The sequence below is a fragment of the Aulonocara sp. 'chitande type north' Nkhata Bay genome, linkage group LG5 (genome assembly GCF_057382095.1).
Source record: "Aulonocara sp. 'chitande type north' Nkhata Bay isolate Kocher_YH1m ecotype deep benthic linkage group LG5, A_spYH_male_GT1.1, whole genome shotgun sequence".
NCBI classification, from domain to species: Eukaryota; Metazoa; Chordata; class Actinopteri; order Cichliformes; family Cichlidae; genus Aulonocara; species Aulonocara sp. 'chitande type north' Nkhata Bay.
The window spans coordinates 28,601,643-28,626,564 of NC_141348.1; the positions used below are offsets into that span (position 1 = coordinate 28,601,643).

At 40.6% G+C, this 24,922-nt stretch overlaps 1 protein-coding gene and 1 long non-coding RNA gene across 4 annotated transcripts in view; one reads left to right on the forward strand and one right to left on the reverse strand.

Moving 5' to 3' along the window:
* The window catches only part of cacna2d2a (calcium channel, voltage-dependent, alpha 2/delta subunit 2a), a 183,748-nt gene that overhangs the window by 24,319 nt on the left and 134,507 nt on the right, over positions 1-24,922 (forward strand). The gene's annotated exons all lie outside the window — the stretch shown is intronic.
* LOC147330875 (uncharacterized) lies at positions 2,817-4,214 on the reverse strand. The gene is made up of 3 exons (XR_015129248.1): positions 3,925-4,214; positions 3,630-3,789; positions 2,817-3,056 (listed from the first exon to the last, which is right to left on the reverse strand). It is a non-coding gene; the product is annotated as an uncharacterized LOC147330875 (long non-coding RNA).

The window sequence follows — 24,922 nt, forward strand, 5'->3', positions numbered from 1 at the left end:
CATCAGTGGTCCCTCCAGTTTTTCTCTCTCTTTTTTTAGGTGTGATGAGTATGCGCGTACGACCGTGTATGTATGTGCAGCAATGTGTATGAGTGAACCCTGGACCACCAGCTCATTTCACACGCAGGCAGACATCAAAGGCGTTTTGAATTAACCCTGCGTGTCGGGGCCGCTCTGCATGCCATCCGCAATTTCACATCTCTGCCGCTCCAGCGGCACCAAACTTAGATGCCCATTCATATTGAAATGAACAGATGGAGTTTTGCCATGCAGCGAATCGCCATCCTTCACTGAGAAAAGATAAAACTTCAAAAGAGCGGAGATACATTGGGATCTGTTTTAGCAGGTGGTGAGGCTGTGTATCGTCGCAGGTGGAGTGAAGGTGTTCTGTGTCTCTGTGAAAGTGTGGGCAAAGTGCAAGTATCGTGTTTTTTCTTATTAAAGCAGGTCAATTGTGTTTACATTACAGCTCCCTTGCAAAAGCTGGCTCCCTTTCTCCTTGATTAGACACTGCAGAAATGATGTCATGGTCACGCGCACACACGCACACGCACACACTCACAGACGCGCGCACAGGTACAAACATCAAAGCATATGTGGCTCACCTCTTTTAACTCATTTCATAAATCCATAACAGGAAGCCTGTCGCCTCACCGCGATGTTTGCTTGTGTCCGAAATGTGTTTTTTGATTGTTTCGACTGGATAGCGTTACCTCTGCCTTTGCCTCCAAACACTTATTCTCACATTTTCACCTCATCTTGGCAGCTAATTTAATTTTATATTGTATTTATTGATCTGGCCGACTTCAATTTCCTGCAGCGGCGTGATTCCGCCGTGCGATGAAAGCGATAATGTAGATGAACAGGCGATGGCTGATGGTGAGGATGGGAATAGTGATGAAGAGTGTGATGATGATCATTTCTGTGGGTGATTGTGATTGCGATGAGTTTGTATGCTGATTAGAGTAGTTTCTGAAGATGGCGGGGGTCGCTGAAGTGTAGGTGAAGCCATCAGCTGCGCCGTGTATTTTTAATATCCCTGAGCCATCAGTAGGCTGCCATGACAGCTGTTCAGTAAACACATTCATATTTCATTAATCTAGCCTCTCCCCTCTCCGCCCCTGATGGCCTCTTATTGTCTCCTTTAGAGGTTGTTCAGTAATCCACTGAGACCTTACCTCGTCCTGCTGTGCTACCTGCACCCACACTCCCACACTCTGCTGTAAGTACTATATGAGGAAGTCTTTTCTCATGGTTATTTGTCATACTCTTAGTGTTCTCCATGACAGCTAAATTTAACAGTGTATAGGGCCACTGTTAATACAGATACACCCACACACATATGCGTTCACCCATCCATATTTATAGCGTGTAAGCACACAGACAGGATCATACTACACACCCTCACTGACATGCAAACATATGTAAAATTACATAAAACCACTCAAATTTGTGCATAACAGACTTTCTAGTCATGTCTATAATATGTCTATGTGTCTTACTTATATTTACCAAAATGCTGTTTAAACATGTATTAGTCAGCCCTCTTGCGCCAAGTACATCATATTTGACACATGAGTTTTTGAGACCTCCACATCATCAGTGTGATTTTTGAATCATAACACTAACTCCCTTATAGGTTTTTGTGTGTTTAAGATAAACAATGTAGCAAAAAGGATACAAATTAAAACTCATATATGCACATTTATATTCAGTTTGATCTTTTTAAATATAATTGATAAAAGATTTAATAAACACTTGGTGTAAAAAAAAAAAAAAAAATTCTGGCCATTACTTCATGGTTCAGGTTTTACAGGGTTAAGACAGAGTCACAAAAAAGAGCACAAAATGGATAATATGGCTCAACTTAACTCTCATTATTCCAAGTTAGACGGCCTTATTTATGAATATTTGCATGGAATCATTCTTAACCTGTGCGAAAAATAAATAAATAATAATGTTTGCATGCAAAATTTATTGTTGCATTTATGAAATGTGCATACCCACCTGTTTTGCTCTCAGCCTGGTACATTCTCCATACAGTTTGCATGCTATCTGCATACTGTTCCGCCTCCATTTCTCTATATAAGGAAACACACTTACATCTAGGTGAAGCAGAGGAAGTGGTGATGATGTTGTAAGAGAGAAGCCTGCACCTCTACGCAAGAAATAAGGAGAAAGCCTGACTGTACGAAATTGAATAATAGCGTCTGAGGTTTGAGGAGGAAGCCAGAAGAGGTGCAGCTTTCCAAAGTGCTTCCACGGGAGTGACGAATGTTTAAAAATAAATAAATTAAAATTGACTCTCAGTGAAAAAAAATAAGCTTGGACTCAGAGTTGATTGAAGACTAACACAAAAACAAGACTCAAGCATCTGTGGGAAAGTGCCAAGAAATGATACAGCAAGTGATGACATCCAGCAATGATAGTCGTAATTTTTGATGAAAGATAAGAACAATTTAAGATATGTCACGATGAGATAAGAATAATGGAATATGTTTAAATTAAACCAACAGTGCAGGCAGGGCTGGATCCAGATATGAGGTCTGGACTTTGGTCATTTTGTTTTCAGAACAAGACAGTAAAACTGGATCATTGTGGCTTTTACTTTGAAAAGACTACGGGAATTCTGGGAATTCTGCAGTGACTCTGACTGGCTTGTGTTTAGGAGGTTAGGTTAACACAGGACTCATGAGGAATGATAATTGGTTGGTTTAGACACCAGGAGTGAGTCAGAGGCACAGTGGAGCCAGGGCCAGGAGTGAGTAACTTTTTTTCTTTCTGCCGTTTTAATTTCAAGGGAGGGAATAATTCTTTTGTGTTTTATTTTATTTTATTTTTTTTACAGCCAGACAAGATTCAACTTCCACATTTATATATATACAAAGTAGCTTCTGTGAAAAAGAGGGAAGCTATACAAAATAAAGTACTTTACAGTTTTCAGAATTTCTGGTGTGAATTTCTTTGTACCGAATCTCTTCAGAAGTCTGGCCTTTTCTGCTGGTCACTGAAGCACACATGTTGTAAAGAGAAAAAATTCTGGACCTCATTCATTTCTAGAACAGGAACAGAACAGGAAATGTTAACATTGTACTTTACTGACAGGACACAGACTGAAGTGTTGGGGTGGTTTCCGAGCAGCCTACTAACGTTACTACGAGGTGAAATCTTATTCACATTACTTTAGCTTAAGCATTTATATAATGTTAACTGCTGCAACCATTTTAGCCCATTTCACTGCTCAGTGACATCTGTCTCAAACTAATTTAGCACTGTTGCCTCACAGTAAGAAGGTCCACCACCAGGCCGGGGCCTTCCCCCCCGAGTCTCCTTGTGTTTGCTTCTCACCGGGTACTCCAGCTTCCTCCCACAGTCCAAAGACATGCAGTTAGTGGGGTTAAGTTAACTGGCGATTCTAAATTGCCTACAGGTATGAATGTGAGTGCGACTGGTTGTTTGTCTTTCTGTGTTAGCCCTACATAGGCTGGCTACTTGTCCAGGGTGTTCCAGCTACCATAGGGTGAGAGCCCTATGGTAGTACAGGTCTGCGCTCCACAGGCTCTAGTTATCACCCTTTGTTCATCCCTGACTCTTTCTTGTCAATGAGTTGGGTTGTTGTTAACTTTTACCTGTGCTTGTGGGCATCCTCCTCCTTCAGCATGTCAGGTTAGACTAGAACACTTGTGGGTGTATGCTGCCTCCATCACTTACAGACGAATTACAGCCTCGGCACATGCGCTGCCTACAGTTGCTGCCACGCGTTAAAAAACTGGTGCTGTGCAAAGCTGCCTGAAAAATATCACAAAGAACGCATTAACCCATCCTCCAAACCGTGAAAAAGATTTCAAGCTGTGAGGTTTCACCAGAACAAGCCCACTGGGCCAGCATAGATGACAAGTTCAGAATGCTCAGAATAGACCTTACCCTGTGAAGAGGTGACTCCACTAAAAAGAAAAAGCCACATCTTAGTCTGGCAAAAGTCTCTCTTCTTGTCCTTTGCAACTTTTCCTCAAAAGAAAGGATTCAGGGATTTCCTTTTCACTCATAACTCGTGTTTTTCAGGTAAGACCTGTGAGACATCGGTCTCAAACTAACTAATGTTCCTGACCTTGTGCTCAGTTGTGCACCAGGCCTTAGTGCACAGTGTTATATGATATCCTCCATTCTTTAGAAATTTCCTTTTTCCTTTTTTGTGTGGCTATTCTAAGACTGTAATCGAGCAACAAAGGCTGAGGCTCCAGACACTTAACTAGCCACATTTATTGCTCCTTTAATCAGCATAACTGTTTTCAGCTGTGTTAGCATAATTGGAAAATGGTTGTTTTAATGATCAGTTAGCCTTTTAACATGATAAACTTGCATTAGGTAACACAGTGTGCCACTGGGTGGTTGCTGTGTGGAATATGGGCCTCTGTATACCTGCACAGTCCATTTAAAGTCATAAATGGTCATCTGACTAATTATTCCATTACCCATTAATTATCTTCAACATTTATGATCAAGTTTGTTATTTTAATGTATCATTGAAAACAAATCCACTCTTTTTTCCCTGAAACCCAGTGTTGCTTCACTCTAAAAAACTTTTTGTCTTTTATTTATGGGCACGCTCAGCGATCCAGTAAGTTGTGAACCAGCTCAACCAATGATCGAGCTCGCACAACACCAGGACTTGAAAGCCAAAGCAGCTAAATGGAATTTAGCCATTGCTCTTTGTGTTATTTACGTCAGCGCTTTTCAAAGATGAAAATCACCTGCAATGGAAACATTTAACAGCTACAGTTCGATGACAGCTGAGCAAATTCCATCTGCTGATGAAGGCCACTGATGTAAAAGCAAATGGAGCTACTGAAAAGTGTGTGCTTGAAAGCTCTTGTGCGTCACTGTGTAGTTCAAGGTGAGATAAATTGTAGAAGTTGAGGATAAATTACACCTTAAGTGCTCTAGGAATGCATCAGTGATCTTTTTTTGTAGTATTTTGTAGAAAGTTAGATTTGTGCCTATTGTTTCTTTTATTTTAATGATCAGTAGTATTGACCTTAAGGGATATTATGAAGGAATTTTCAGCATTCAAACCTGGACCTTGCACTACAAAACAAGTTCAACATACCCAGAATATTACTCTGACAGCATGGTTTGAATGTCTGTGCTTTAAACGTTTCAGTCAGTATGAAAGAGCTACTATTTTAATGAAGCATAGCCAATTTGAAGGCAGGAAGAAAAGCTGGCAACGTGTGAGTTTACAGTGAAGGAATAAAATTGCATCCAAGAATCTGTATTTATTACTCATCCTCATCTGGGAAACACAGAGACATTAGACAGAATTTCAAGAGAACTTCTAGGAACGGTGACGCTGTTTCCTGGAGATTTGATTGATCAATAGACAGTGATTGCATACCTGTTGATCTCTAATCAGGAACATAAGCAGATTAGGTTTGGAGCATTAGTTACCATGGTGATGTACCCCTGTACGAACTGGACCACATTCATAGTACAGAAACATAAAACCTGTAGTACAGGTCTACGCTCCACAGCTCACCGAGGAGTGATTGAACAAATGAAAGAGCGAATGACTGGAAGCAACGGCATTAAGGAGAACAAAGCAGTGAATCAGAGAATTAAACAATTTTCTGCTCGTTTGAGAGTGGCTACGTTCTAAAACAGAAATACAAACACCCACACCTCTGCAAACCTTCACACTGCCCTGCAACGAGGCTTCGCATTGCCGGATTTTGTGTGAATGCATCCGAGGCGCTCGCCGTCATCCTGTCCACTGTGGCTTCTCCGCTCTGTAAGTGTTTGCAATCAGCATCAAGCGAGCGGCCACGCAGCTCTTTATACATTCATGACACAGGCAGAGAGCACTGCAGTGACAGAGACAGTCATGTAACCAGAGACCGTACGCAAAAAAATGGACTTAACCAGCTGTAAGTCTATTTAAACACTTTGGTTGTCGGCGTCTAACAAGTAAGGTAGCAGCTTGCCAGTCACCTGTTCTGTTCTATATGGAAACATAATTTAGGACAATATAAACATTGTGTTGTAGTTAAGACTTTAACGTAGAAAACGAGATCATAAACTGTTTACTGAGGTCGTAAATACTGTGAGCAGGATTCTCAAAAGCTTCTGTATAGTCAAACTTATTTTTTTAATCAGTGCTGGCGATTGAAATTGATTGTTTTATATATGGGCTCATGTGTAACCTGGTTGCAGTGTTTTCTACTTGTTCTGCCCTCACAGCCTGGACATTGCTGCTGCCTGGTGTTACACAACCTCTCAGCAAAGGTTGCAGCCCAGCAATGTCCAAAACAGAGCAAAATAAGAGAGAAAGGAGACAGCAGAGGCAGAAGGAAGAGTCTCGTTAGATGAATATGCATACGCACTTTGAGTGGGTTGTGAGTAATGGCTGAGAGGGACTATTTTTGTATCGGTCTGTTTAGGTTTTTTTTTTTTTAAATGAAAGTGTTGCATACTTTACCTTTAAAGTTAATTTTGATATCTAAAAGAGGAGATGACCAGAAGCACGACTTGTTGCCTCTTCCGTTGGCGTGATTTCAGGCCATTTGCTTTATATTCAATGCCATTCATTAGTTTGAGGCTCCCGTGTGTCATGTTGTGTTTTTCTTGAATGCAAAAAGCTATTACAGCTCTGCGGAGTTAATTTCAGGCTGATTTCTGGTGTAATTTACTTCTGCATGCCAATAATATGGTAATGGGTCACTGCGTATAGGGTGGCATTTTTTTGAAGGGCTGTCTCATAGTTCTTGTACCATACAAAACAAGCATTTGTCCCTGCTCATAATGAAGGCTCGTAGTAAATTTTTCCTGATATGAATTATTCAGGTGCACTCAGCTCAACTGATCTAGGTGCATTTGTAGATTGTGCGTGCGTGCATGTGTGTTTGTAGCTGTTCCAGATAAAGATGGTCTGCAGAGCGGGAAAAGGGATGAAGCTGTTTGTTATTGGGTAGGATTCAGTGTCAAATTTGGAGGATGAATAGTCCATCCAGGACTGATTGAGCCTCGTCATATGATATAGACACAAGGATAAAAAAAAAAGTGTAGTGAAGCATGTGTTTATATATGTGCCTGGGTGGAGCTTAGATCTGAGTTTGTGTACATGAGGAAAGAATCTGGAAGCATGAAGACTGAGAGTGAAATCCCCTTTTGTTCACCAGTGTGGTGTATTTTTTGCAGAGATTTTGACAGTGAATGTAGCTCAAGAGGTTGTGTGTGTGTGATGAAATCCTAGTGATGAAAACCCCGTATGGCCTCTGGGGTCTGTAATGTTAAATTCACTGTTAAATGTGTGGACTAGTTCAGCCTTCTGCTGGGACACCTTAGCGTTTGAGCACTGCCAACGAGACCAGAAGATATGAGCTAATGACATGCAGACATGGAAGCTGCACACCAGCTCCGTGGTCCAGACTCACTCTGGGGTTTAGTCACTCCTATTTTGCCATACCAACGTCTGCATGTCTATTTTCAAACTGGCTCTTAGTCACTTCTTTCTATGGCTCTCATGCCATTAAGATACAGTTGGCTGGTGTCTCAAAAGGCATGTGTCTAACACAGCTAGAGTCTCTCTGTATGTAGTGGACTGCTGCAGTCAAATTAGCAGCTTTTAGTCACAGTTCTCTTTGTGACTCAACTATACAGCCTCTGTGTGAGTTGATAGGCAAGGCTGAGGTCAACTCTGCACTTCTCTTTTTGTATACGGCACACTTTAATATAGCTTTTACTGTGAAACAGCTGAAAAAATGCATTATTTTGGGGGGGAGAGATTTACTTGCTAAATGGTTAAACTATGTTCTGGCCATTAAGAATCCATTTAAAGTCACATAATAACAGTAGGTGGGATGGTGCTTAGCACTGATTCAGTTCAGTTCAGTTTTATTTATATAGCACCAAATCACAACAGTTGCCTCAAGGTGGTTTATATTATAAGGTAAAGATCTTACAGTAATACAGAACAAACCCCGACAATCAGACGACCCCCCGTGAGCAAGCACTTGGCGACAGTGGGAACAAGCGCACTCAGAGAGCAACTCACCCCTGAAAGGCAAAGGCTATACTAAAACTTTGATGTTTAATGATGTTTTTATTACATGCTGACATCCGCCTGCTTTTCTAACAACACGCTGACCTATGACCTTGAAGCATTAGATACTAAAATGGTGTATTTTATTATTATCTTATATTTTTTGACTTTACGCTATAAAAACTTGAGATTTTAACCCTTTAAAGCCGGTCGGAGCAGGCACGCTCTGTTTTGCTTAACTATTTTAAAATCCCGGTAGCACTGCAACCACATAAGCTAGCGCAATAATTTGTTTTGCATATGAAACTGGAGGAGTTGTACTTACATCTTATGCCATCAGCTTGTCCTAGGTCACAGTTTCCTTCCACATAAAGCTTTGCAAAAACTGCATAAAAAGCACTTGCAGCAACAAAAACATAATATTCCAGAAACACGCTTTGGCGATCTGATCAGCTGTTTGTAACACTTCCTACGTCCATCAGCGCGAACTATCGCATGACCTGCCCGAAACCGGAAGTGACGCCATTTTGCGGAAATATAGTTTTTTACCATCAGGGCCTAGCGAGCCTTTACTGGTGTTTTTAAAAGTTATGTTTGACTTTATGACTTTCTGTGTCATTTCTGGAATGCATAGAACAAAAATTGCACTGCTGGAAATAGTTTATTTTGATGCATGTGCTGTTTTTTTTTTTGCAAATTTGCAGTATAATATTTATTTTCGTTTTTCCTGCAGTATATAAAAATTGGTGTATTTCAAAAATAAAACTATGAAGACACTTAAAATAAATTTCCTGTGGTGGGAAACTATTTTGTGCAACCTTTTTGTATTTACAGTTTTGAGGGATAAGCCTCTTAAATTTCTCTAACTAGAAATATATGTTAAAAAAACAAAAACGATTTTCAATTTTTTTGTAGTTTATTGCACTTTTTTGCAATTTATGTAATTACTATAAACTTAATGCATACATATTATTAAAATTTGGGCTATAATGGTTGTATTGATGTATATCAACTTGAAATGCTCCAAAAAATGGCACTACAACATGTAAAAATATGATATAAGCCCTGGAGGACTTGGTTCTATGGTAGGTCTTAAAGGGTTAAGATGTATTTATGCAGTGTGTGATTTTGCAAAACTTTATGTCGTCATGGGTTTGAGTGAACCAGCTGCCTGTGTGTAGTTAGATTGTTTTCCTTTGCAGTCCAAAGACATGTATGTTCGGTTAACTAGGTTAACTGGTGATTGTAAACTTACTGTAAGTGAAAGTATGAGAGGTTGTCTGTCTCACTGTGGTGTCGCCTGCCTCTCACTGTATGTTCAGCCAAACTGAACTGGATAAGCAGAAAATGCATGGATTGCTGTAATAATTACTCCACAAATACATTCATTTGAATTTGAAAATGGTACTATGGTATGGAGTGGTAGGGGTTTAGGAACACAATAGTTGAGTTCACCATCAGGCTTTCTAAAATAGATAAGTAAAGAATATCGAGCAGCTAAGTCATTTCTAATATGTCCAACTGAAGTAGAACAGAAAGGCAGAAATAGTGACCGTACCTCAATAGTTTAGTTTAATTTAACCCTGAAAAGAGTGTTATTAACGTTGCACGTGTTGGAGTTTTTGGAAATGGTGTTATTGCTTGTGACTTTAATCAGTGACAATTTAAGACAAAACTAGTAACTGGAGGCACCAGAAGGTGTATATGCCACAAGAGCCAAATGCAGCAGTCCGGGTTTGGCTCAAACAGACCTTCCTCTCTCCTTCCTCTCCCTGCTACTCTTCGTTGTGCTACAGTATCTAAACAAATGATTAATTGGCTGTGGTGTGAATGAGACACGGCGGGTCCAGGGATCATAGGTTTGAGCCATTTTATTCAATATTTGTCACACTACAACACCCACCAACCCCTGAGTCCTCGTGTTTTTAACTAGGCGGGCGTGATTAAGGATGCCGTGCAGGTGCGTCCGCCCTCCCTGCACGGCACCGCAGACCACGCCCCACCACATTGGCCAATCAATCATCAATATGGATCATGATTAATGCAATGGACTGAAGGGGATCATTTATAAACCAAACTAAGCTGAAACATCAAACTAAATAATGGTTACAATAAATAAGTCAATTTATGTAAAAGAGACTTTATATGATTGTTGTGCAGGTAAAAGTATCTCCACAAGTTATCGTCGAACTAGAGATTTAAAAATGCCACATTCTGCTTATAATACTCAGATAACTCATATAAAAGGAAACCACACAGTCTTGGTCAGACTCTGCTCGCCTTTTTCTTCACAGACTTAAAGACTCCACAATGACAGAGCCACTAAAGTGGAAATTGAAACTTACAGCTTGAAGAATGAGCATTTTATGAAACATTTTCCTTTGTACTGTAGCTTTTCAAATTTGTGCACCAAAGCGTAAACTTTCTGGCTCTAAAGAGGATCATTCTTTTCAGCCATCAGTCAGGCTGGTTCACAGTCGCTCTGCATCAAATATTTCTGCCACACACAAACACTCGAGCATACATATGAGACATAAATGATGAAACAGTGACATCTTTCTTCAGTATATCTCCACAGCTCTGTGCCTTGCTGCAGGAAATCAGACATTTAGCTGCAGTTTATCATGTAATATAGATGACATAGCGAGAACCAAGGCTCATCCTTATAAATAATCTTTACGATAACAAACCATGATATATTCTGTCCCAGAGATATTCATTTTGATGCTATGAGTGAGAAAGAAAATAGATTGTGACTTTCAAAACTGATCATTTTTAGGCTGAAATTAAGGTTTATTTTAAGGCAACCTGGATTATTTTGGATTATTTTGACATTGGGAATAATTCTCTGCACTTAGTTTTGTGAAAAATGTTTTTGTGAGTCAAACCCTTTAGCAGTGTTTAGCTGTGAAATAAAAGGAGCGGCACAGTTACAGACCGCATGCTCATTACTCAGGGTCTTAGCCTTGATCCTGAAAGGTTGTGTTAAATGTGTTTTTGTTTGGTTTTTAGGAGTACTAAGCAGTCGTTAGGACCCAGCATGCGTGTCTGTGTCGTATGATAACATAGTAAGGAAGGCCCTGCATTGATCTCTGTTTTAATAGTGTGTTTGTAGAGCCTTTCAAAGAGCAGCCCTCGTGTTCAAGGCATTGAACGTTGCACAGTCACACGCTTTGTACAAATGCTGATCGACAGCTCTTTCTTGAATGTTGTCTCCGTTTGGGCCACGCAACTTCGGGGGAATTGAAGCCGTCTCTCTGACTCTCTGAATTTGTTGTTCTAAATTGTCAAAATTGAGTTTCCTTCGGAAGGAATATGGCAAGCAGCGTTGGCTCCAAAAAATGGTTTGGAGTCAGAATTTTCAGGATAACACAAGGAAGCTAAAAGCTAAAAGCTCTTATGTGTGTTTCCCAAAAAAAGGGTTTGCCAGATACTATTAGTCGTGCCTGTCCCTGAGTAAGCATTCAAGTTCACTGTATTCATTGTACAGTTGTTTTAATTAATCAGTACTAGTTTTGTTTCTGTCTTGTATATTTAATCATTTGTTCTATATTTTCAGCAATAACGCATTAGTATACTGTGATTGTACATGTGAAACTATAGATAAAGATGGACAGTTACACATTATAGGTTTTTTATTGATTCATTTTAATAATTAATGTATACTTCATATGTTTATACAAAGAACTTTAATGCTGTATAAACCTTTAAGAAACCTCCTATAGCTCATATTTTTATATCTAAAGAGCAAACATTATTTGTAGGTTTTAATATAAATCTTATGTAATTCTTATTTATCTCACATCTCGTAGCTCTCGATTTAATTTCATTTATTTTTTTGATTCATTCTCGTTGCACCCTGTGGGTCAGAGAGAGATGACATTTCATTTTCCTGTGTAAACCCTGTAATTACAGCATATAGGAATTAACAAGGAAGTTGACTTTGATGATTACAAATAACAAAAATCTACTATGTAAAGCCACAGTAAGAACTCAAAGTAATGTAAAGTCAGTGAAAAAAAGACGCCTTTGTAAAATGTAGCATCACATTTGGCTGAAAGAATGAAGAAAAGGCTGGAATGAGACTATTATTAAACATTTACATTCAGGACACTGAAAGCTCAATTACACACTTCATAAAACAGGTAGACAACCAACAAAGTACGCACACACACACACACACACACACACACACACACGCACACACACACACACACACATTGCATAATGTAATCAGTTACAACCAGTTGTCTTTTTGGAAAGAACCTAAGAAACCTGTATCTTTGCCAGCCGTCTCTGGAAGAAACACAGTAACAATGTTTTACGTGACGACGTAACGTCACCCTGCCTGGAAAAAGTAATGGGCCTGTATTTGAAGCAGGCTCGTATATAATTGCTGATATTAAGTCGTTTTTCTTTCATAGCAGGGACTTGAGCGATTATCTTTTTCATAAAGCGTTATTTTAGGATCTGCCCTAGTTTTCTCTGTTAAAGGTGGTTTGTTATGCTGTTAGTACAAACTCAGTGCTTCCTGTAACTGTCAAATTAAAGGTCTGTAGTATTTCAGTGGTCACTACTCACTACTTTTATTGTGAACATTAGATGGCAAGTAGCAGCCTAATGGGATAAAAGACAGGGAAAAGCAAAGCGTATCACAGTAAATGAATTAAAAGTAAAGAAAGAACAAGAAGTATTGGAAACAGTGTTGTCATATTCCTGAATGCATTATTAAGGTAGTAGAAATGCACAGTGCATTACATGCAGTATACACTTTACATAATGCCAGGAATCTAGTACCATCCCTGTTTCACCGGTTTGGTGCCAGGCAATTAGTACCTATTTTTACGATTTAATCGTGGTTGGCAAACAGCTTACAGGTCCATTACCAGGCTCTTGACCACACCCTGTGCCATTATTGGAGAGCCAGCTTTTAGTTGACTACTGGCTTTTAACAGAGGAAACACTACAGTTTGTTCATACGAGATTGGCAGTGTCTTTGGAGGCACACTTACTCAAGAATGGAGACGTTTAAAGCTTTTTAGTTTGTGGCCACAGTTTTGTCTTCAGGTTCTGAGGGTCTAAATTTTTAATAGGATTTCAGTCAACAATTATTTTTGAATGCGTTTTGTCTCACAGGTTGCGGATGTTTTCGGAAACTAACCTAATTCACGTGAAACTTTTGCCAATCCTGGATTTTGTATTTGCAATTTTAATGGATGTGTAATTGCTTGCTTTATGAATAATCAGATCAGCTCATGCAAAGAGGAGGGAAAGTGTGGGCTTTCAGCAGCCAAACAGTGTGCTGCTTCTGTTGAGAGGGATCAGATCCAGTTATGTGGAAACCACCGACTAAGCTGTGCAGAGAGACATTAAGGTGCATGGTGTGTGTGTGTATGTGTGTGTGTGTGTGTGTGAGAGTGAGTGTGATGTGATTGGTGCTCACGTGTGAGATTTTACATCTGACCTGTCAGTGTTGTGTCAAATATTTACATATTAATGTCACACTAACAGGTCATCACTACAGGCCTCATAGCTAATGACAGCTGTAGGATTAGGTTTATATATTCTAAATTAATCAGGCTAATATTTTCAGTTAGTGTAAAAATGCACAGAATATTATAATAATGGTTCATTTAACACAGAAGCTCTCTGGTTATCAGTTTAGTCATGCACTGGAGGTCCTAATTCCTCATGCATGCTGCAATATAGCAAATTGAAACCATTGTTTTAATGGGAATAACCACTAGGGGCCAGCTTCAAAACAACATGGAAAAATATTATGGATTGGATCAGATTTGTAGTGGAAAATGCAGAATCTCATCTTTTTTTTCTGCTCTTAGATAAATTGCTGGTTCGGGCACATTGCAGATTAAGAGAATGGAAATGATAAAGAACTGGATTTGGGTTAAGCTAAATATTTAAAGCTGAAGTAGAGTTCACAAAAACGACAATGCAAGGAACTGCTGCATTTGATGAAACAGTTTCCAGCTCATTAATTATTATTATTATTTATTTTCTGGTTTTACTTTGTGGTGATGGTTGGTTTTCATTGCCAGACTAATGAAAAATTCAAAACAATAGGCAAACTGACAGAGTGACAGTATCCACTATCCACGTATATCCAGTTATAGGTGCCGGTGTGGTCAAGCCACAGCTCTTTTTCAGGCCACGCTTGCTGTCGTAGGGGTGTCCCATGAAATGGTTAAGCCCAGGCTCTCTTTCTACCCTGCAGAATGGGTAGGCATTAATCTGGCCCAGCTGGACAGAAGGAAATTAATGATCATTTACACTGACGACATAATCAGGCTTCACGCTGTCCTCCGATACTAAATTGCTTCTTTTGTTCCACAAGATCTCCGTCTTTCTCTCGCCATCTCTCTCTGTCAGTGGCTTTCTCTTTCTCGCTTGCTCTCAACTCCCTTTTTTCCCAGGTCGTTCTCTGTTATCGGTCATTAAGTGCTACGTTTCCATGGAAACAGCCAGTTTGGCAGGAATTGGCATGCTGTAAAAGTGGCCCTGTGATGTTCAATATGGAGAACTATCTGCCTTCCGCTGAGAGCTTGTCCAGTTTAGTGTGTCACTGCAAACCTGTTAGGGCTGTTAGGGCTGCGAGTTGCTGAGGGAGCGAACGGGGCTGGATGCGACTCTGACATCTCTGCGGGTTAGATATGGAGGGTTGTTAAGGGCCCCCAACCCCACCTCCACCCGAAGACATCCCAGCCGTCCCTTATCTCTCCACAAGGGTTTGCGTCGCCGTATGCTTAATGCAGTCACTTCTAAGAGCAGTAACCCTGTTGGCAGGTTACATGGGGCCGTCTGTGTGTAATTAGGCTGTGCTCCGTGTGTAATGACTTAGCATGGAGCCACTCTCTATCAGGCCCAGCAGACAGCCACTGTTAGCGTCACACAGCGGGAAGGAGGGAGGAAGAGGTTTGGCCGTCACCAAGGGCAAGCCTATAGGACGTTTCTGCAGCCATGTCTCTCAGAGGGGAGGTTAAATTGAGTTCCTGAGTCAGTGAAAATCCCCCTATCACTTATCGAAAGGCAAGAGGGTTAAATATTCAGTCTGGGAGGTTTGAAATGTAATCGGCACTGTGAGTTTAAATTGTCTTTGGATTTCTCCCTCTCTGCTCTCTTCTGCCTGTGGTAAGACAGATAAGTTGGCCAGAATAAAATGGCTGTCATAGCGGCTGTCACTCAGGTAGGCGCCGGGCCTGCAGAGTCAAAAGCTAAACTTAACTCACCAACCATTTGATTTAAATTTGGTAGCTAATTTAAAGGCAGCATCAAGAGATGTGTTTTAAGCTTCAGTAGGCAGAAATCTAGAAATGGCAAGGTCTTTTAAGCTCCTCCCACCAGGTAAGGACTTGCATACGCTGCGGCTCATATTCAGTGAAAGTAAGTCAATCCTGATTTTTGGCTACCAGGGGTTTTCAAACGCTGCTCAGTGAGGTTAGAGTCGTCTCCTTAAGCCATCTTGATTCCAGTGTGGATTTTTATTCTTTATTCTTCTTTATATTACTCTGATTTAGTCTGACCTATGCTTGGCCCATTTCCTGGCCTGAACTTGATTTTTTTTTTTTTTTATTATTGTTATGTCAGATTTTTAAGGCTAAAAGGGTAAAAAGGAGTTTCCGTTACCTTTCAGAAAACCAACAATATGCTGAAAGCTTATTAAGGATTTTCTTTTCATCCAATGACAAAAACATGTTGAGTCCCCTAGCTTAAATCAAGAAGTTCACTGCATAAAACATTAATCCTCAGATTTTGCCAAAAATATATTTTTCTCAGAGCACAACAACAGATGGATGGGATAATTCCATTTGTTCGTGGTAAAAGCTTTAAAACAAGATGAAATGCAAGATGAAATGTGCCAGATTGCTGCTAGGATTAGGCAGATGTATTTCAGGTGGTTAACTGGGTCGCCTGTTAATTGTAAGGCTGCTGGTGCAATTTCCTTACTGTTCCCGCCTACATCTTTCAGCGTTCTCGAGGAAAACGGAGAACCCTAAATTGCTCCACATGCTAATGCGTTTTGGGTTGTAATCAAGTTGATTTGAAAAAAGGTTCATAAATGTAATTCAGGTGTAAGAGGAGAGTTGCAAAGCAGCTTGCAGATGTACATTAACTGTAGCAATTTAAAAGCTGCAACCTCTAGTTCCCCATAAGATGCATATGCATGTGTCAGCTGAGACATCAGCTGCTGAAGGCTAAAAGAGAACCCTGCATCCTTGCAACTATTCCCAAAAGCTCTTAAAAACGAACATTTATTTTGAAATCAGACTAAAATCATAATAAAAAATGACTCAGTAATAAACATTACTAAGATGCAGATTTTTTTTTCTTTTGCAAGGTTACTCTGTGTGACATATCATCTGTATTTTATGATAACGAGTACTGAATTCCACTGCTGTGCATCTTTTAAGCCATTTGAATTATATAATAGCTCCTCATTGACCTCTGCTGCTCTAATACCTCTATGAAGCCTTATCTCCAAATTATAGCTGATCCATGCTTGGCTGTTTCTGGCTGTGCAAGTTGCTTACTCTTAGCTCATTATTCATCTCATATTTACTCATGTTTTACAAGGGAGAACTTAACAGTGGAGATTTAGGTTAACTCGTCTTATTTAAAGAGCTGACAAAAGCAGTAACGCTGCCAGGAAGGTAGTATTTTTTTAATACGTATAGTCCAGCGCGGTGGAAACGGATAGTCACTCCAGGTTAAAATCTAACACTAAAGCTTGGCAGAGATGGTCAGAGACCGGAGGAGCAGTTTATGCAGCGTAGGACAGATTAGGCTTCGGTGTAACAGATGCTGTATAGATATGAGCTAACGGACAGAAACAGACAGATTGCGTGTAAAAGCAGCAGTGCCTATATTTTGTGTCACAGATTACCTAAGAACATTAGCATGAGCAGTGAACTGCAAACCAAAAATAATGCAATTGGACATTGGATATTTAAAAACATAATGAACCAAAGCTGCTATCTTTGCTATAGTATTTGTGGATGTGCTGAAAGTCATGCTGAGAGAAGTCTAGTTCCTGTCAAAGTACATTTTCCTGCTAACCCTTCGTATCAATGGTTTAAAACAAGTCAACCTAACAGACTGATGGACAGCTGCCAGGCTTCATCAGTGGCGTGGAAGTTGCGCAGTAATTAGTCAAATGAGGAGGAAGTGGAGGAGACAATACAGAAAGAGAAGCCCCCTGGGGCTCTGTCTCCTCATCAAGAGGACCGCCGTGGCCATTCAAACACACACACAGTGAAAACACAGCCACTCAAACGCTAATTAAACCAACATATATATACCGCAACATCTAGAGTCACACACAAAATGAAGCACGTATGCCACCCAATAAGGTACATGCTCACACATGCTCTCGCACAGGCTGACACTGATCACATGTTACTTTGCTGCTGCTGTGAGTTAATGCGATGGGATGGGAGATGAAATTTGGATGATTGTATGTGTGATATACAGCAGGCCCTGACAGAGACATTACTGTGACAATATGCAGGCAGTTTTAGTGCCGCATAAACTATTGAATAGGGGGTGTTGATGGGGAGGGGGCTGAGGAAGTCAAGAAAATAAGAGAAATGGGCGATGGAAGAATTATAGGGAGGATATTTTTGCTGCTGTCTATTTGAGAAAAGCTAGTGGATGGAAAAAACAATTCCCTACCATCAGCAAGTTAATAAAAAGGCTGCAGTTTATCTCTGTCTAAAAGACAAATACCCTGACTGAGGCAGGATGGAAGGGAGGAGAGGAGCAGGGGTGAGGCTGCCCCACATTTACCTTCGTCCTTCCCCGCTCCAACAAGTCACTTACTATGAATCCCTCAGTCCGATATTTGCTAACCGGCTGGCTGGTTTTCAGCGAACAATTCTGGGATCACACACCACTTCTGCATGACCCTTTGGTTGTGTTGACAGGGCTAATTAATGAATTCATACTAAACCTGGCAGTTAAAAGATTGCTGTGGGCTCCATCTGTCCAGTTGGTCAGATTTGCGGTTCAGCATAGCGAACGTCCCCTCACATCCCCACATGCAGTATTGGCATGCATTGTTTTTTAAAAGAGTCATTTTTAAAATCTTCTTTTTTCTCTTTTTTTGAATTAGTTAAGTTGTGCGACACTTCTTGTAAAGGGTGTTTTATTCCGGGATGGTTGAGCTATAATGTTGAGTAAATTATGACCCAGATTTTTACATCACTACAAGTGCAAACACTTTGGGGACCTCCGTATCTTGTAAAATGTGACACGAGTAAGCTCTGTTCGATCACTATCACTGCACGTCCAACTAAAATGTGGGGAAAGATGGCGAATTTAAATAGTCTGATGAGATTTGTATGAGACCGTACCTGCAGGTGAATAGGCTATGTCAGCACGGAGATTAAGCGAGGCTAAGCGTATGCAAAGTCCTGTCTCTGTGGGCTGTTTGTTCACGTGTGTGTGGCTTTGGTTGTGTGTATGCAAATGTTGTTTCCCTTTGTTTAAACCTGTTTGTATCACTGGATGACAATCCCTCTGATAATGTTACAGAAGCCAACACACCCTTACCCCCAATCCCCCTCTGCCGGATTTCATCCTTCTGTTTCTTTCTTGCTCCGGTTTCAAACTCTCCCCATGGGGTTTATGTAAATATTTAGCCCAGCCTTACTCTCACATGATGGGTGCCCGGATGGAGTCTGCTCTGATTTACTTTGTGTTGGGACAGGCACCCTGGATTGCCTCTGAGGCTGTACTCAGATGTTTATTTTTCTTTCTTTTCCCCCCCGCCTCTACTCAATGCCCAACAATATCTGGCTGTGACACTTTGTGGCTGACCCAGGCTCATTTGCACCTCTGTCACTATTTTAATATTCTTTGAAAGCATTTCATGTGTAGAGCAGCTGTTTTTTCGCCAACATTTCTAAAGCCGCTTTTAAACAAGCCCCGCAAACCCGCTCACGACCAAATTGGCACGATGCGTAAAGAGTAAATAAAAACAGGAAGCAATGATTTGCAAATTATTGCCTTCAATGTTTTAATGAAAAAAGTATAAAGACAACAAATAAATGACAAAATGATATTCTAGTTTTGAAACAAAAATGTGGGCTCGTTTTCAATTTTCAGTTTACGCAGGAGGACACACACACACACACACACACACACACACACACACACACACACACACACACACACACACACACACACACACACACACAGCCTTCCCAGCACTGACAAGGATAGCCAGAGGAGCAGTTTATGCAGCTTCCGTGATTTTGCCTTCTATAAAAGTGAAAATTGAGTTTGATTGAAGTCGGAGAGCTATTAGATTTTGTGGCGTCTGCTCAGCTCCGCCCTCCCCAACACACATCTAAAGCGAGGGGAGGGGAACTTGTGCGACCATAAATGACATCAAAATGCAGTACACAGACACTTTCACTAAGCTGAAATGAAACAAGTACACTTAAATTTGGGGAATGACATTAACCAAACATTCATATGCATGCCCCCACCACTGCTTTGAGAAACTTCTCTACGACGTAATTGTTGGTAAAGACACTGACATTTTAAACAGATTTGGGTGGGGGGGTGTTTACCTCTTTTTAAAAAAAACAATACACAACCTTTCACAGAGCTGGTTGCTGTAGTTTTGAAAAGTGGAATATTTTTCAATTCTTGCTTAGTTCCTTTTTTCTTGTATGCTGTAGATGTTAGAGGGGCCAGCTCAGTGTGCTGACTCTGACTACAGATGCATGTTGTAGTCTGCAGTGTGGTTGGACATTATTATGATGGGTCAGCAAAGCCTCTCCTGTAAAGCATGGAGTGAATGGCATCTTAGCATTTAGTATTAATGGAGTCTTTACAGATTTGCAGTTTAGCCATGCCACGTACAGGCACCGTAGGAACTGCAATTTAACTGCACTGGATAGTCCCTATATTTTTTAATCCAGAGGATGTTGTTATTTTTAGGCCATAAGGCCACCTTAAATAAGCTTTAATTTTGGGAATGGCTGGGGGTCAGGTGGTAGAGCAGGTTGTCTACAGGTGGATCAGTAGATCTTGGGCATGATACTGAACCTCGTGTTGCTCCCAGGGCACCTATTAGTGTGTGAGTGTGTGTGAAAAGCAGCGATTAATGTGTGTGTGACTGGGGGATGAGACTTGTTGTAGAAACTGATTTGAGCGCTCAAAATGGAGTCGAATGCTGCTATATAAGTGCTACTTATCATTTGGCCACAGAGGAGATGACTTTAGTGTTTTTTTAAGCCTGAGTGCATAAAAGAAACATATGATCAACATGTGTGAAGAAGGTAGCTGTGGATGTAGTGTAAGGTACTCGAATGAGTAAAAAAACACCAGTCCATAGTCCTGAGGACATGTAATGTTGATGTATGTGAGTAGGCGTCTGTCTCTCCTCCACTGTGCCCACACAGGTACAGAGTGGTACTCCTCCACACATAGGCTGTGAGTCTTTTGCTGACATGAAAAGTTGTTAAGGGGGACATAAAGTAGTATCCCTGCAAACACAGTTACCTTAAGCACAAATTTAAAATCAAATTAGCAGGCACGCACCTTGATTTCAAATGGGGCAAAGGTGCGACCTAAACTTGTGTGTCAGTTTTATGCAAAGATGCTTACGTTACACAATAGCGAGGCATATTTAACCGAACATGAATTGTTAATGCTGATATTGATTTGATGGATTATTCTGAAAGCGAGCTAAAATCGCCTTGATTCTCAAGCTATTGACAATCACTCAGATCTCTGGTCTCCAAGGTCATCATCCATCAGCACGGCCCTACACCAAAAAAATGTTTCTCTCAGCCTTATGCTGCTTTATGTGCAGAAATTCAAAAGCTGACAGACCTGCCATGTTTGGTCATGGCTGCTCAGCTGTGATCTGGCCGTCCATGTGCATTCACTGAATGAAAACTGCAGAAATTCAAAGAAAATTCAACAGCAAAACATAAAGCTTCAGTATTGTTTTTGGCTCATACAGATGTATGAACCATCTTCCTGGTGTGCTACATTCTGATCTGTTTGCGTGATGCGGTGCCTGCCCTGGTATACAGGAGCAAAGAGGGACATAGGAGTAAAGTATATGTCATCAAAGCAGGCGACAGATTAATTGGGTGCGTGTTGTCCATTTCTTTTCCTCCTCTGTCTCAAAGGGATAGAAAACCTCCTTGTGTTACTAACTTAACAGTAGCAGTTAGGGTCTGCTTTTTTCTGCATCTGACTGGACTCTCAGAGTCCTATTGAACTGTAAGAGCTTTCTGGTGTGTTGTGTCTTATCGAGCTCCTCTGAGGGCCCGCTGCTCCCTATGTGTTCTTTCTTATTGAACTCTTCCTGGGGCCTCTGGAAGCCCGGTCTGCTCGACAGAACCCACTAATATTCCTTAATGATGTGGCATCAGTCTCTGTCAACTTCTGCGTCGCCGCAGCCAGACGTGGCCTATTGTGGCTGACTTCACAGAGAGATAAGCAGTCCTCTCCTTTAGACACAGGCGAAGGCACAATAACATCAGCACTGCTGAGGAACATCAGTGCTACCGGCAAACATAGCAAAAAAAAAAAAGTCAACAAACAAGTCTTTATAAAAAGTGTCAGAGGCAGAGAGAAATGGTTTTCATTTTTTTATCATTTTCACTGTTTTGCCTTTCCTCTGCTCTGTTGATGACAGGAGGAACATTTTGAAATATTCAAGGTTTGTGTGATAACATGAGTCGGTACTGAAATGTTATGCAGCATTAACAATTTAAAAAAAAAATAGTATGGAAATTGACTTGCAGAGCGGTGGACTGCTTTGATGAAAATTTGAAGCCAGCTGAATCTGCATACCACTTTTTAACAGTCTTTTTTTTTTTTGAAGTCTTGTCACCCTCTGTCTTTCCATCTGCGTGTTTACAGTGACACTTAGGGCTTGGCACATTGAAACCAGTCATCAGGGCTAATGATGAGAATGTGAGTATGTGCGACGCTGCACAGAGGGTGTGAGTTTGCAGACAAGCACATTTGTATCTCTCGCTGTGTGTGCAATTTTTCAGAACTTGAATGTCCCGACTGCCAGTGAAAGCATATTGGTGGCGATTGGCAGAGATACTGTCGTATCCTGTGTGAGCGTTAGCGGCAGAAGGTTTGACTGGCTGTCAGAGGCGCTCTGGAGAGCCACCTCTCCTCTTTTCCTGTGAGAATGACAGGCCTGCACAGAAAGCTGTCTAAGCGTCACAGATTCCAGCCAACAGCATAACTGATTAACGCTGCTAATTTGCTCCACATTTTCCAGTACGTGAATTATCATTCCTCTTTACAAAAAAAGGACGGGCACCGCTTAACAGTCACATCCACATCTTGTCTGTTTTGATTGTAATTTTTATACTGTAAAATGCTGCTCAGAGCTGTCATGTCTGTGTATTATAAATGGGACTTAACCATGCCTCTAATCTTTCAGTGGGGGGGGGGGGACATCAATCATCGGCCTACTTTCGTGTCTATAAATGCATAAAATGATTTGTATTTGTTGCCTTTATATTGTGGTGATGTGAACTGCAGAAGCTGCCCTATATAGTGGGGGGAAATAAATAAGTTTAAGTTAGAGCTGGGCGATATGAGATTTTTTCATATCACGATATGTTTTTTTCATTTCAGGCGATAACGATATCTATCACGATATAAGCCAAATAACTATATTTGTAAGATTTAAATGTGCCGTTGCTCACAAGTAAAATGTGAAATAATCAGCAGCTTCTTTTTAAATATTTATTTCCCATAATAAGTTCAACAGGGTAGATGTACTTAAGGAACATGAGACTTTTTCAGCTAAATAAAGGCAAATATTGCAAACTACACAAAAGGCAGCCGCTAAAGCGTTTAAGTTTCAAAATAGAACAAATGAAACAGACTAAATTGTCAATTCCACTTAGAAATAAAGTATTAATTCTAAAAATAAATCTTAGTTTGTTTTACAGAAGAACAGACAAAACTGACTAACTTTTGTCAATATCAAATAAACTGAGAACTAAAAGGAAATTCTCAATCTCTCCTTGTTGTATAGCTGAGCTTTTCAAACAGTTTTAACAGTTACTTTAGTCTGACAAAAGCCGAATGACGAATTAGCGCTTCCAGTCAGAGACTGAGGCTACGTCCACACGTACATGGGTGTTTTTGAAAACTGAGATTTTCTGTTTTCGTTTTAAAAAATAATCCCGTCCACACGTAAAGGCAGAAATGAAGGAAAACGCTGCTATGAACATGCCAAAGCAGCAGGTGGCGCTAGATTCCTAACCGTGCAGAAATGTTGGCCAATCAGAAGTCTAGAAGCCTCGGTGGGAAAAAGTAAACAAAGCTGGGGCATAGAAGCAGAACCGAGTCGTATGTGTGGACGGACAGTAACTGTGTGTATATGTAAGCATTTAAACACTGCAGAGAGTAGAATTAACAGTAACAGTATTGTAGAAATTCATTTCACCGAAACAATAACGTGGCGCACAGTGTGACGCATGCACCAGTTTATTGTATTTCCAGACTTGCTTTCGGCACAATTTACAGTGGGCGCTACTCTGTTTTTTGTCAGACTTGAAATAGCCGAAATACCTTCACACTACGGAACTTCTTTGGCTCTTCCGTTCGACAATCTCTCCGGCGTTGGAACCATCATCTGTTTTCTCTTCGGTCACGCTCGGTTGATTTTTCTAGTCGGCACACTCATTTCCTCCATTACGCGCTGGCTCCATTACCCGCTGGCTGCTTCCCAAACAAACACATGTGCGGCTTGGCACTTGTGCTGTACGTAACAAGTCACGCGACGTGACGCTGCGGCTGTGATTGGTTCGGCTCTGCGCTACTGAATTTGGATCGGCCGACCTTTTTTTTTTTTTTTTTTTTTTTTTTTTAAGAGGACAAGAGCGGCGAGGTCTATCGCGATAGCTTAATTTCTCTATCGAGTAAAAGTTATATCGCGATACATATCGTTATCGTTCTATCGCCCAGCTCTAGTTTAAGTACTCTTCCTGAATTCAATTTAACCCTTACCCTTTACTTGAGCTTCTTTTTTTTTTACTTGAGTTGTACCCTACAATATATTGGATTGAAAGAGTCCTACTCCACATCACCAGCCCTGGGTTTTAGCCCTGGGATTCAACATCACTTGAATTGGAAACCCCTGGGGTTGATTTACACAAAAATTGCTTTGGTCCTGCAGAAGGTAAAAATGTGGATTCCTCTAATAAATCTATTGTGACACAGTGTAAGTCAGATGTAAGTAGTATACTAAGTAGTGTTTTCTCTGGAAACATTAAGTAAAAATATAAAATAACTGCTTAATACTTTAATATAACAGTAGTTAAAGTAACTTAACCTTAGATCTCATCGTAAGCTGCACAATATTGTCAAATAGTAAAACTGAAAAATATTTTGGAACTGTAAGCAGCTGCTTTTTCACCGTGTAAGCACATCAGTAATTTCTATCCACTGATGCTGTTTCTGTCAAATGGAGTGCAACTAGTGAGTGCTCCAGCGATGCTCGGTGGAGTCTTTTGTTTACTTTACATCACCAGCTGCTCATATCTCCTACTTCATAGTCAGGTTGTGCTCAAAGGTGTGCTTTTGTCTCCAGTGGTGAAACAAGTTTGCCGTTTCCACCTTTAGCGGGAACAGTTTTCTTGTATATTTTGCATAGCACTGTAGTTGTTTAGAAGTTGAAGGAGCTCCCTTTTTAGATACTAAGTCATCACGGGAGGTGACACGTGTCTCTTGCTCTCAAACAGGCTCCAGACAAGGATGAGGGACCATAAACTACACCAATGATATTGGGATATGACAGTTTTAGATCACGTAAGAATTTATACCAGTATTACTGCAGATGATGTAACATGGCAAAGTGTATTTTAT